This window comes from Gekko japonicus, unplaced genomic scaffold (assembly GCF_001447785.1).
Source record: "Gekko japonicus isolate JY-2015 unplaced genomic scaffold, Gekko_japonicus_V1.1 scaffold46, whole genome shotgun sequence".
In the NCBI taxonomy this organism is placed as follows: Eukaryota; Metazoa; Chordata; class Lepidosauria; order Squamata; family Gekkonidae; genus Gekko; species Gekko japonicus.
Genome location: NW_015169173.1, coordinates 331293 through 345444, shown reverse-complemented (window position 1 = coordinate 345444; position 14152 = coordinate 331293).

The following is a 14152-nucleotide window of genomic DNA, read 5'->3' as shown; positions in this document are numbered from 1 at the left end:
CCCCCCAAAAGCCGGGGCGGGGGGGGGGGGGGGGGCAAGCGGGCAGGGGGCCCTGGCCCCCGAGGCTGGCGGGCTGCTTGGCTGTCCGGCCGCCGGAGTCTCTCGCTCCCTCCCACCGGCTGGATCCGCCCAGCTTTGGCGAGGGGCGCACGGCAGAGGCGGCGGCGGCGGTGCAGGGCGAGGGAGCGGCGACACGCGCGCCACCGCCTCGGCCCGTCCCCTACCTGGATCGAGAGCCAGCCCCGAAGGTCCGGCCAGCCTCGCGCGGTCCCTGCTGCAGCCGGAGCGGGGAGGCCGGGGCCCTCTGCACGTGCTCAGAGACCCTCCGGCTCCGTCGGGCCATCCCTTCGAAGCCGGGGCAGGGCAGGAGCGCTTCGTGGCAGGGGGGGAAGGAGAGAGGCGTCTGAGTGGGCAGAGCAGTCTCTGAGATCGCAGGCGTCTGTTCCGGCGAGGCTGAAACTTTCCGGTTGCCAACACTCTCGCCAGGGAAAGTCCTGGACATTGGGGGGGGGGGGGGAGAGAGCGACAGTCAGGGGGGGGAGGCCATCGAGCCCCCCCCCCGGGGTTGCCATTTCCTCCAGGGGAACGGGAGATCGGTTGTCGTTCCTTGCAAACTCAAGAGGGGCTGCTGCTCCGTTCCAAACTGGCCAAGGGCCTCCTCTCCCCTCAGCTGCCGCAGCAGGAGGGACCCTGGCGAGGTCTGAACTGACACAGGCCGCTGCCACTCTTGCCTTGGAGTGCCACACAGGCCCCGCTCGGCCTGGCTTCATCAGTCAGACCCTTGGTCCCTCCAAGTCTGTACTCTGCTGTCTACTCAGACTGGCAGCAGCTCTCCCGAGTCCCAGGTGAAGGGCTTTCATCTCGCCTTCTGCCAGATCTTTTAAGGGGAGGTGCCCAGGACTGAACCTGGGACCTTCTGCATGCCAGGCAGATGCTCTACCACTGAGCCACAGCCCCCTCCTCCTCCTAGATTATTTTAACTTCCCAGTCTGTCCCTGACTGCAGTGGCAATATTTCTAAAATACAACAATACACACTGAAACCAGCTGAAACCCCTGCAGCATGATGCCTCAAACAGAACAGTTAAGAAGAAGAGTTTGGATTTATACCCCGCCCTTCACTACCCAAAGGAGTCTCAGAGCGGCTTACAGACTCCTTTCCCTTCCCCTCCTGTGAGCAGTGTTCCCTCTATGCTGAGTTAGTGTGAGCTAACCCACAGTGTTTTAGCCTCCGGCTCACACGTTTTTGTCTTCGCTCAGGAAGGGATGGCTCCAGAGCAAACTCATTTCTGCAGTGGCCAAATCGCCTGCTCACAACTTTAATGCCAGTAGTTCACAAAGAAGAATTTCTGCTCACAAGACTCCACAGCTTAGAGGGAGCATTGCCTGTTGTTGGGATTCTTTTTAAGTAAGTCAGCAGAGTATTAAGAGACTGAGTCCATGGTGTGTATTAAAATATAAAAGTTTACGATAAACCCAACATGGGAAAAGGTACACAGGATATGAAAGTAACAAAGAGCTAATATGTCTACATCCTTGCAGCTAAAAGGTAAAACGGGGAAGAGCCGAATGGCGTCTCCTTCTCAGTCAGAACAAAGAACGGGGAAGAGAAGCCATAAAATGGTAATACACCTTGACTCTTTAGTCCCAATCAAATCCCTAGATCAGGGAAAAAATTCCCGGGCTTCCTATTGTCTAAACAGATTGGTTACAAACAAACATGTGACTTAACAAACATCTTTAACCCTGTAAATACTGAAGTGTTTTGACTTGTAACACCCAACACCTGTGAGGTTGGTGGGGCCGAGAGCTCTGACAGAAACTGCTCTTTTTCAAGAACAGCTCTTATCAGAACTACGACTTGCCCAAGGTCATCCAGCAGCTGCAAGTGGAGGAGTGGGGAATCAAACCCGGTTCTCCCAGATTAGAGTCCACGCACTTAACCACTACGCCAAACTGGCTACACTTAAAATAATAGGGTGGGCCCTTCTTTTCTATCGTTATGGGTTCGCGAGAGCAGGAGGGCAAAACAGATTTGTGCCGGGGAAGATGCTGCACAGTGGAGGGGGCGCAGTCACCGTTGAGAAGGATCCATCTGCGGCAGCCACCCATCCATCTTGGGAAGGCAAAAGTGCCCCGTGGCAGGGCTTTGGGCAACCATCTCAGCACATGGGCCGGTTCACACCAACCCCCTTTCTGTGATGGCCAGGGAAGCCAGCTTCAGGAGTCAGGGTGTGAAAGGATTGACAAGGTCGGCGCTGCTGACTGTGGGTCGGAGCAGTGCCTGAATAGACAAACTGGCTCTGGAGGCTGCCGCACCATAGAAACAGAGCTGCTGAACAGATGGGAAATGGGAGCTAACCCACAGCTCTGATCTTACGTTCTGAACCTGTGTTCTTCTCTGCCGGAATTGTCTCCTTTTATGGGATCCACTGCCACAAGCGGTAGTGGTGGCTGGTCCCTCAAATGACTTTGAGTGGAGATGAGACAAAGTTATCAAGGAGAAGTCTATCCATGGCTATTAGCCAGAATTGGCTACATGGAACCTCCAGGTTCAGAAGCACTGTTCCTTTGAATGTCAACTACTGGGGAGCAATACAGGCTGATCTCAGAAGCGCCTGCCTGGCCAGTTTTGGAAACAGGATATTGGAGTAGAAGGACCTTTGATCTGATCCCAGGGCTCTTCTGATGTCTCTCTGTGATTCATTGCCACAATATGTGTAGTGGTGAACACTGGGTTAGATGTCTTTTGGATGGGAGTAGGAAAAAACACACAGGATAGTGCATCAATGACTGTTTGCCATTGTTAAACAGTTAAACAGAGCCTCCATGTTTAGAGGCAGTATACCTCTAAGAACCATATGAAGCTCCCTACCTCATACAGTGCACCACTCCATGGCCAACTGCTTAAGTAAAAGGAAAGCAAAGCCATCGTCCCCCATCAGAAACAAACAGTACGAGGGGTTTTTTTAAAAAAAAATTCTTACCACGTGGTGTTCATTTGTATATAGCAACATTAATACTTGCTGAACTCTGGATTGGCAGTATTTCACACGTACACATTTTTTTTCAAAGTCCAATGGGAGTTGTAGTTTTCATCCCCCCCCCAAAAAAATCTCTAGTTATTTAAGAATTAAAAATTGATTGCACATTGAGACCTACTCAGACAAGAATAATTACATTTTAAAAGAAAGCATACACAACCGGGAGAGAAGATCTACCATGGTCCTTTCCGCATTTGCCTGTCAACCAGGATTTTCTCAGTGTTCTAGTCGAGGCAATTTAAGTCCGCGACAAAACAGCATCCAAATAACCCAGGACAACAGCAGGCTGAAACCAGGCTGACCACTGAAGGGAGGTAATGTGATGCAGAATTGGGGTGGGGGGAACCTGGAATAAAAAGGTTGAACTTGATTTTAGTGCAGAATGGGAGGGAAAACCTGGATTAAAATGAAGGTTGGATTCGATTTTAGTGCAGAATTGCTTGGAGGACACCATGGTGAACATGGGTTAAAAGGAGGGTGCAGAAAGGGCCCATGTAATCACACTATAAAGAAACTAAAGCTAGCAAGCACATTGACTACACAGCCACAAAGCTGTTCAGCAGCTTTTCAAGTCAGATGGTGGTGAGGCGAGGAGATCCGAGGCTCAGCTCAAGTCTGACTGTGACTGGAAAATGGCATGTTTGCCTGTTTTTACATGTTTGGCATGAAGTTCTCAGCATCCTGGTTCACAACAACCCTGTGAGGTAGGCTAAACTGAAAGTGAGTGACTGGCCAGCCAGGTCTCTTTGGTGCTAGCCCAACATTCTAACCACTATAGGTACTACAGATTAGATGGCTTCCTTGCAGTTCCTGCCCCATTTGCCACCACCTTCAATTTTTAAAAGTCAATAGAAAATAAGTCTGAGATTTTATTAGCTGAGACTTGCTACTTAGATGTCTCTTGCTGCAATCCTAATGGCACTTCCCTGGGATTAAGCCCCACTAAATAACATGAGACATACTTTCAAGTATATTTATTTAGGATGCTCCATCTGTGTATCTTTAGTGTCCAGCTATCAACTCAGCGAATCTCAGAGTCAGTTCTTGCAATCGCTTCTTGAGCAGATGCTGCAAACTGCACAGGAGCAAATTGCAGGAAATGTAAGATAGCCAGTGTCATTTAGAATGTATTCAACTGTGCAGAGGCAAAAGAGAGAATGAATTGGAACTGATCACATGTTTTACAATGCAAATTGGTCAGTTCAATGGCCCAACTGTGACCTTGGATGACATTGCCTCTCCCCCCCCCCCCCGGCAAAAAATTTTTTTTTGTTCTCAGACTGGGCAAAAGCAGCTGCCACAACCTGGCCCTGTACCCCAAGTGACTACTGTGCAGGAGCAAAGCTGCTTGGCGTGGCACTCTGCTCAGCACAAATTGCCAGGGAAGAGCTTGATGTAATCAAGATAATTCAAACAAGGTAACTTTCTCCTGCCGATCACATTAGTCATGAAGTTCCCAGCATGCTTGGATGAGACTTTTTAATTGGGGATGCCGGAGGTTGACCCCTGGATCGTCTGCTTGCAAAGCACATGGTCTAACTCTCTAAGCCATGGTCTCTCTGTGCCCTACCACCCAAGTTAAAGCTAAGAGAGCCAGTTTGGTGTAGTGGTTAAGAGCGCAGACTCTAATCTGGGCGGACTGGGTTTGATTCCTCACTCCTCCACTTGCAGCTGCCGGTGTGACCTTGGATCAGTCACAAGTTCTCTCAGAGCTGTTCTCTCATGAGCAGTCCTCGAAAGAGCTCTTTCAGCCCCACCTGCCTCACAGGTGGTCTGTTGTGGGGAAGGGAAGAGAAAGGAGATTGTAAGCCGTTCCGAGACTCCTTCGGGCAGTGAAGGGCGGGGTATAAATCCAATCTCTTCTTCCTTTTCTAAATGTGTACAGAATACACAAAAACCACACACATTAAGAGGGGGGGGGATCACAGAATTATCTCCTAGGCTCATCGTGTGCCAGATATCATGACACAATTGTGTTTATGCTCCACTGGCATGATCACTTTCCCACATATGACATAGACAGCTCTCAGTTGGTATGGAAACATATCCAGTATAATGAGGCCTGAAGCCCGTGTTAGTGCCTCGGTTTTACTATTATCACCCTCGCCCACGTTCTGACCCAGGAAGGCGGGAGAGCGTTGCTGATTCCTTGCCCGCTTTCCTTCCAAGCCATCAAGCCAGGAGTCCCCAGCATGGCTCCTGGGGGTGTCAGGCTGTCCACCACCACCACCATGTTTCTTGGGACCCACTTGCTTCTTCTGCCCCACAGTAAAGAGCCACTCCTGACCAATGTTCCCTCTAAACTGTGAGCACAAATCCTACTTTGTGAGCTACTGGCATTAAACTTGTGAGCAAGTGATTTGGCTGTTGCATAAGTGAGTTTGCTCTGGAGCCCTCCTTCCTGAGCTCAGGCAAAAATGTGTGAGCCGGAGGCTAAAAAACTGTGAGCTAGCTCACACTAACTCAGCTTAGAGGGAGCACTGCTCCTGACTTTTCTCCACTTTGCTGGAGTCGGTGGTGCTTTGGAAGAACCCAGGAGACATCAGCCTTCCTGTCTGCCAGAGAGCATCCCTTCAGAAGCAGATGCCTCCGTCCCAGGAGGATGCTGGGCTGGGGAACATTTTGGGAAACCTCCTGGCATAATTAATTAATTAATAATCACCGTGTGGCACCATGTGTAGTATAGCCCAGGGCGCCCAGGTCAGGGCACCTCCTGGCATTTTGTGCCTGGGCCCGGCCCTCACAGCGGTCATTCTGCACACACTTCCCTGTCTCAGGAATCTAGAAGTGCCCACTAGTTCAACATGACTAGAGATCCCTGCATCAAGCTTTCATGCAGAATATCCTGGAAATTGAGAAACACCAGCCGGGGGTGGGTAGGGTTTCTGCGCCACCCCCCAAGCCCAGGGCCCCAAGTAGGGTTGCCAATGTCCAGGTGATAGAAGCCAAAAGTGAGAGATCACGGGAGGAAGTGGAATTCCAAAGACAAGATCCGTGACAAAAATAACGAAGACTCAATAAAGATAAGTTGCGGAAACATTCACTGTGGTCATTCATTTTGTAGAAAATGTTATTCTATTATCGCTCACACGCTAACGAATACTGTGCAATGAAAACAATTCGTTTCACAATATTTGCTTTATCTGAGCGTGTGGCAATCCGAGTTCTTATCAATTAGAAGAAGAGAAGAGATTGGATTTATACCCCGCCCTTCACTACCCAAGGGACTCTCAGAGCAGCTTACAAACTCCTTTCCCTCCTCCTCCCCACAACAGACACCCTGTGAGGTAGGTGGGGCTGAGAGAGCTCTGACAGAAACTGCTCTTTTTCAAGGATAGCTCTTATCAGAACTACGGCTTGCCCAAGGTCATCCAGCCAGGTGCAAGTGGAGGAGTGGAGAATCGAACCCGGTTCTCCCAGACTAGAGTCCGCGCACTTAACCACTACACCAAACTGGCTACTTATCAACTCTTGAAGGAAACATTCCATGTTGACTCTCTAATAACAGAACCCAAGGACTTCACAGAAAGGAAACAGAAGATAATTTTCTACAGAATTACTACGGTAAACGTTTTCGCAACTTATCTTTATTGACTCAACCTCCAGGTGGTGGCTGGAGATCGCCCGCTATTACAACTGACCTCCAGGCGACAGAGGTCAGTCCCCCTGGAGAAAATGACATCTTTGGAAGGTGGACTCTATGGCATGATACCCCATTGGCATCCCTCCCCTCCCCAAACCCCGCCCTCCTTAGGCTCCGCCCCCCAAATCTCCAGCTATTTCCCAACCCAGAGTGGGCAACCCAGACCCCGAGATATCGTTGAAGGGGGCAGGTGCAATTCTGTCTCAGCAAAGCCCTCTAGCTGAGACGTGACATGCAGTTCAGAAAGGATGCTGAGCACCCAGAACAGCAGTCGAGGGACCCAGCACACTTGTTGGGAAGGGGGGGCCTGACTGGATGCGGTGGGTCTGGTGACACCCCTGTCCTCCTGCTCAAGCAGAAAGCCGAGTCCGGAAAAGGGGGTCCCTGAAACCGCTGAAGCTCCTTGGCCCTTGCTGAAAGACCCCCCTCGGTCAGCTAAACGAGAGCCATTTTGGGCCTACACCCATAATTAAAGCCAAAGCAAATGGCCCACACATATGGGGATTGTGCACCTAAGGACCCTGGAGGGAAGAAAACCATCCACTGAATTGGGGAGCACGTGCCACAGTCCAAGGGGAAAGGCAAGGTCACGTTTAACCCTTTGCAAGCGGACTCTCGCCTCCTGGCGCTTCTCTGAAACGCGCTGGTGACGAACCTTTGAAGCCAGTCTTTTGCCTTTGACACATTTCACAGTACGCAGGGCAAACTTGCCTTGTTACTTATCTGCAGAGCGCTCGATAAGCAGACGTCAAATCCCTCAAACGCACCTTTGCAGGAGGGGTTTCTTTGATCTCAGGCCAGCAAGGTTGCCATGGGCACTGATGGCGCGCGCTAGGTGTTCCGACTGACCAAGGACTCGTCCCTGTTTTTCTGACCAAAGTTCCCAGGTAAAATCCTGTCCCTGCTTATCCTTTTGGTGAGATTGGAGGCTTTTGAAAAATGTTGTTGGGGCCAGTTGCCAGGGCTGCTATTCTCTGGCACCGTACCACCCCACCCCCATCTCCAGAAGCGAAATCGCAGTTCCATCTACATAGTCAACGTCGCTGAAAGCCTCTCAGCAGCACATGCCAAGGACATCCAGATAGCAAAAGCAAGCCTCCTAAGAACCATTCCTTGCCATGGGAAACTGTTATGATCACTTTAGTAAAAGGAACCCCATCAGAAACCAGCGCACGGCTGGCTACTGCAAAAATAAATGAACTCATATAGGAGACAGCCCATGGGGAAATATTACAGTGAGATAGTGATCCTTAATATGAGAACAGGGGCTGAAGATATGCAAGTCTTCCTGTTTTCTGATTTGTGATATATTGGAAGAAATGACACATAGTACATAGAGAGCCAGTTTGGTATAGTGGTTAAGTGCGCGGACTAGAGAACCGGGTTTGATTCCCCACTCCTCCACTTGCACCTGGCTGGATGGCCTTGGGCAAGCCGTAGTTCTGATAAGAGCTGTTCTTGAAAAAGAGCAGTTTCTGTCAGAGCTCTCTCAGCCCCACCACCTCACAGTGTATCTGTTGTGGGGAGGGGAAGGGAAAGGAGTTTGTAAGCTGCTCTGAGACACCTTTGGGTAGTGAAGGGTGGGGTATAAATCCAATCTCTTCTTCTTCTTCTTCTTCTTCTACATTTGAAAGATATATATACCACTAAGATCCTACAAGAAGCATTCTGCCTCTCTCAGACTGGAAGGAATGACTCTTTCTATAACAGAAAAGGCATCCTTACATCTAGCCTTCATAGAGGGAAAGCCCCTCCAAAGCTGTCTTAGAAAAGAGCTCCTCCTACTCTCTCACACAGAAGGGAGTGGCCCCAATGCCGTGTTAGAAGAGGTCTCTCAAAAACCATTCTTCCTGCTCTCTCACTCACAAAGTGAATGCCTCTTCTAGCATACTCTGAAAAGTGGCAGCCCCCCTTCCCTTTCATGTCCTGAGGAACACAGGCAGCTGCCGCCATAGACTGAATCAGATCATTGGTCTGCCAAGGTCAGTACTGTTTATTCAGACTGGCAGCAGCTGTCAAGGTCACAGGGAGAGAAGTCTTTCACATCACCGCCTGCCTGATCCTTTCACCTGGAGATGCTGGGGATTGAACCTGGGGCCTTCTTCATGCAAAGCAGATGCTCTACCACTAAGCCACAGCCTCTTCCCAAGATGGAGCCTGTTGCAACATGTCTGTGCATCATGTAAAACATGAAACGTTTGGTTGTTGTTCAGTCGCACAGGCGAGTCCGACTCTTCGCAACCCCATGAACCAGATCCCGCCAGGCCTTCCTGTCTTCCGCCGTCCTCTGAAGTTTGCTCAGTTTCATGTTCGTTGCAAGCCTGACACTGTCTAACCATCTCATCCTTTGCCGTCCCCATCTTCTTTGACCTTCAGTCTTTCCCAGCATCAGGGTCTTCTCCAGTGGGTGCTCCCTTCTCATTTGGTGGCCAAAGTATTTGAGCTTCAGTTTCATTATCTGGCCTTCCAGGGAACAGTCAGGGTTGATTTCTTTTAGGATTGACTGATTTGATCTTCTTGAAGTCCAAGGGACTCTCAAGAGTCTTCTCCAGCATCATAGTTCAAAAGAATCTATTATTCGGCGCTCGGCCTTCCTTATAGTCCAACTCTCGCAGCCATACATGACTACTGGGAATACCATTGCTTTGACCATGTGGACTTTTGTTGGCAGGGTGATGTCTCTACTTTTTATCATGCTGTTTAGGTTCACCATCCCTTTCCTCCCAAGGAGCAGGCGTCTTTTAATTTCACGGCTGCTGTCACAGTCTGCGGTGATCTGGGATCCCAGGAACGCGAAGTCTGTCACTACTTCCACAACTTCACTTTCAGCCATTAGAGTGGTATCATCTGCATATCTGAGGTTGTTGATCTTTTCCCCAGCAATCTTAATTCCCGCTTGTGATTCATCCAGGCCAGCATTTCGCATGATGTACTCTGCATATATATTAAATAAGCAAGGTGACAGTATACATCCTTGTCGTACTCCTTTTCCTATGCTGAACCAATCAGTTGTTCCGTATCCGGTTCTAACTGTCGCTTCTTGGCCCTTATACAGGTTTCTCAAGAGACATGTGAGGTGGTCTGGTACTCCCATCTCTTTAAGGACCTGCCATAGTTTGTTGTGATCCACACAGTCAAAGGCTTTAGCATAGTCAATGAAGCAGAAGTAGATATTTTTCTGGTACTCTCTTGCTTTCTCCATAATCCAGCGAATGTTGGCAATATGATCTCTCGTTCCTCTACCTCTTCGAAACCCAGCTTGTACTTCTGGTAGTTCTCTATCCACGTACTGTTGAAGCCTAGCTTGTAGGATCTTGAGCATGACCTTGCTAGCGTGTGATATGAGTGCAATTGTGCGATAGTTTGAACATTCCTTGGCATTGCCCTTCTTTGGGATTGGAATGTATACTGATCTTTTCCAATCCTGTGGCCACTGTTGCGTTTTCCAAATTTGCTGGCAAATGGAGTGCAGAACTTTAACAGCATCATCTTCTAAGACTTTGAATAGCTCAGCTGGAATACCATCACCTCCACTAGCTTTGTTGTTAGTAATGCTTTCTAAGGCCCATTTAACTTCACATTCCAGGATGTCTGGCTCAAGGTCAGTGATTATACCGTCGTGTTTGTCAAGGACATTGAGGTCTTTCTTGTATAGTTCTTCTGTGTATTCTTGCCATCTTTTCCTAATCTCTTCTGCTTCTGTTAGGTCCCTACCGTTTTTGTCCTTTATCATGGCCAGCTTTGCATGGAACGCTCCCTTGATTTCTCCAATTTTCTTGAAGAGATCTCTAGTCCTTCCCATTCTATTGTTTTCTTCTATTACTTTGCACTGTTCATTCAGGAAGGCCTCCTTATCTCTCCTTGCTGTTCTCTGGAAATCTGCGTTCAGTTGGGTAAATCTTTCCTTTTCGCCTTTGCCTTTCGCTTTCCTTCTTTCCTCTGCTATTTGTAAAGCCTCATCAGAAAGCCATTTTGCTTTCTTGCATTTCTTTTTCTTTGGTATGGTGGTGATTGCTGCCTCCTGTACGATGTCACGAACCTCTGTCCATAGTTCTTCAGGCACTCTATCTATCAAATCCAGACCCTTGAATCTATTCTTCACCTCTACTGTATATTCATCAGGGATGCGATCTAGGTCAAACCTGAATGGCCTCGTGGTTTTCCCAATTTTCTTCAGTTTAAGTCTGAATTTTGCAATGAGTAGCTCATGATCTGAACCACAGTCAGCTCCAGGTCTTGTTTTTACTGACTGGATAGAGCTTCTCCATCTTTGACTGTAAATTATATAGTCAACCTGATTTCGGTGTTGCCCATCTGGTAATGTCCATGTGTAGAGTCGCCTCTTAGGTTGTTGGAAAAGGGTGTTAGCTATGACCAGTGTGTTCTCTTGACAAAACTCTGTTAACCTTTGCCCTGCTTCATTTTGCTTTCCAAGGCCAAACTTGTCTGTTATTCCGGTTACCTTTTGACTTCCTACTTTAGCATTCCAGTCCCCTATGATGATGAGGACATCATTTTTTGGTGTTAGTTCTATGAGGTGTTGTAGGTCTTCATAGAACCGGTCCACTTCAGCCTCTTCTGCATCAGTGGTTGGGGCATAGACTTTGATTACTGTGATGTTGAATGGTTTGCCTTGGAATCGGACAGAAATCATTCTGTCATTTTTGAGATTGTATCCCAGTACTGTCTTTTGCACTCTCTTGTTGACTATAAAGGCCACACCATTTTTTCTACAAGATTCCTGGCCACAGTAGTAGATATAATGGTCTTCTGAGTTAAATTCGCCCATTCCTGTCCATTTTAGTTCACTGATTCCTAAGATATCGATGTTCAGTCTTGCCATCTCATTTTTGACCACGTCAAGCTTACCTTGATTCATAGATCTTACATTCCAGGTTCCTATGCAGTATTGTTCTTTGAAGCATCGGTCTTTCCTTTCAAATAACATATGGTTAATTAAATAAAATTTCTTTAAGCAGGTGAGAACAACTCATTTGATAAAGAGTGGTCTAAAAGCTGGTTAATAAATAATATACTAGTGTATATATAGTGTGGGAAGTGATACTCTCGCTTTCAGCTTTCAGCAACTGTATCTAAAAGTGCAGGAAAAGGCAGATAGAGATTGGGACTGCCTGCTCATTTTCAGAATGGAAATTGGGTCAGCGCAGTTCCCTGTAATGACATTAGGGGGCAGCAGCCACACATAAAAGAAGATAGAGCCAAGTGGGTAGCCCTGTTGGTCTGAAGCAGTAGAGCAAAATTTGAGTCCAGTGGCACCTTTAAGACCAACAAAAAAGAAGAGATTAGATTTGTACTCCACCCTTCACTCGGAGTCTCAGAGCAGCTTACAGACTCCTTCCCTTCCTCTCCCCACAACAGACACCTTGTTAGGTAGGTGGGACTGAGAGAGCTCTGAGAGAACTGTTCTTCAGAGAACAGCTCTGACAGAACTTTGACCCAACGTCACTCAGTGGGCTTCATGTGGAGGAGTGGGGGGGATCAAACCTGGTACTCCAGATTAGAGTCCACTACTCTTAGCCACTACACCAGACTGGCTATGATGAAACAGAGTCTTTATCTACTTAGGTTCATGTCCCTATGAGCCAGTTTGGTGTAGTGGTTAAGTGTGCGGACTCTAATCTGGGAGAACCGGGTTTGATTCCCCACTCCTCCACTTGCACCTGCTGGATGACCTTGGGCAAGCCGTAGTTCTGATAAGAGCTGTTCTTGAAGAAGAGCAGTTTCTGTCAGAGCTCTCTCAGCCCCACCTACCTCACAGGGTGTCTGTTGTGGGGAGGGGAAGGGAAAGGAGTTTGTAAGCCGCTCTGAGATGCCAAGTGAAGGGCGGGGTATGCATCCAATCTCTTCTTCTTCTATTACGTATGTTAACATTTCAGATGCTGTGGGACATTTTTTAAAACAAAAATGGAATTGCAAAATTGTGGCTTTGAAATCCAGAAGGATGTTGTTATGGTTGCCAACTGACCAGGCAAACCTCAGTCCAGCCCGTTCTTGTGTCTAACAGTGGCTCTGTCAGCATAAAGCTGCAAGCAAAGCTTTTCACGGCGTAGGAATGACTGAGAGTCTTTGCTAGGAGCTGCCCGAGCACCAAGCTGCAGTTCAAGGCACAGGGACAGGGGTTGGTGTAAAAAAAAAAGTTGGTAACCCTAATAGCCGTTGATTGAACACAGCTTCCACAATATGAAGTCTGGTGTGTGCTCAGACTCCAAGACAGAGGTAGAAAACAAAAATCACAACACAGACAGTAAAGACTGTTCCTGTTCCTCCTAGCTTTTTGCTTTCAAGTTACAGCTGAATTATGGTGACCCCATACGGTTTTCAAGGCAAGAGATGTTCAGAGGCCGTTTGCCAAGACTCTTTGCCATTGCCCACCTTTGCATCACAACCCAGGTAGTCCTTGGCGGTCTCCCATCCCTGCTTAGCTTCTGAGATCTGGATGAGATCAGGCTAGTTTGGGCTATCCGGGTCAGGTCATGCGATCCACCAGCTGCTAAAGTGGAAGCTGGAGAGAGAAAAGGAAAACTGCCTGGAGAAAAGAGATCCCCTGTCCTTATAGGTAAAGGTAAAGGTTTTCTTGCTTGAAAGCCAGTCGAGTCCGACTCTAGGGTTGCGGTGCTCATCTCCGTTTCAAAGCCGAAGAGCCAGCGCTGTCCGAAGACGTTTCCGTGGTCATGTGGCCAGCATGACTAAACACCAAGGCACACGGAACCCTGTTACCTTCCCACCGAAGTGGTACCTATTTATCTACTTGCAATTTCTTGCTTTCGAACTGCTAGGTTGGCAAGAGCTGGAACTAGAGACGGGAGCTCACTCTGTCATGCGGCACCCGGGTCTCGAACTGCTGAACTACTGACCTTCCACAGCCTGCAGTTCAGCGTTTTAACCACTTGAGCCACCGCAGCTCCCTGTCCTTATAACAGAGGTATAATAGGGTATGATTTACCAGGTGATGCTATTTACCTCCGTGCCATGAAGATCTTCTGCTCTTCATTTCCACATGTCAAACCTCAATTGAAGAGAAAGGACAGTCTTCTCCAGGCCTGTTAGCAATGCTACTTATTGTGCCCGGATCCCGGTCCATACGAGAAACGCTTCCCCTTTCAGTTGCCAGTTGTCCATTGCAGAAGATACAGTCTGTGGAGGAAGCAGCGGGGCACCCTTGAGTCATGTCCAGAGTGACTCCAGCCGAAACCCCCCCCCCGTTGCCATCGGCCACTCACGACTGAGAGCAGGAGGAGAAGAAACAGCAACCAGCCCCCCCTCATTCCACCTGGGAGTAGACCTGTCTGAGACCTCTCCCCCACCACCACCTTGCACCTTGTTCTTAAATGGTATTTTAAATGATACCTTTCTTTGGTTTTAGGGTGATGTGAGCCTTCCTTCCTTCCTTCCTTCCTTCCTTCCTTCCTTCCTTCCTTCCTTCCTTCCTTCCTTCCTTCCTTCCT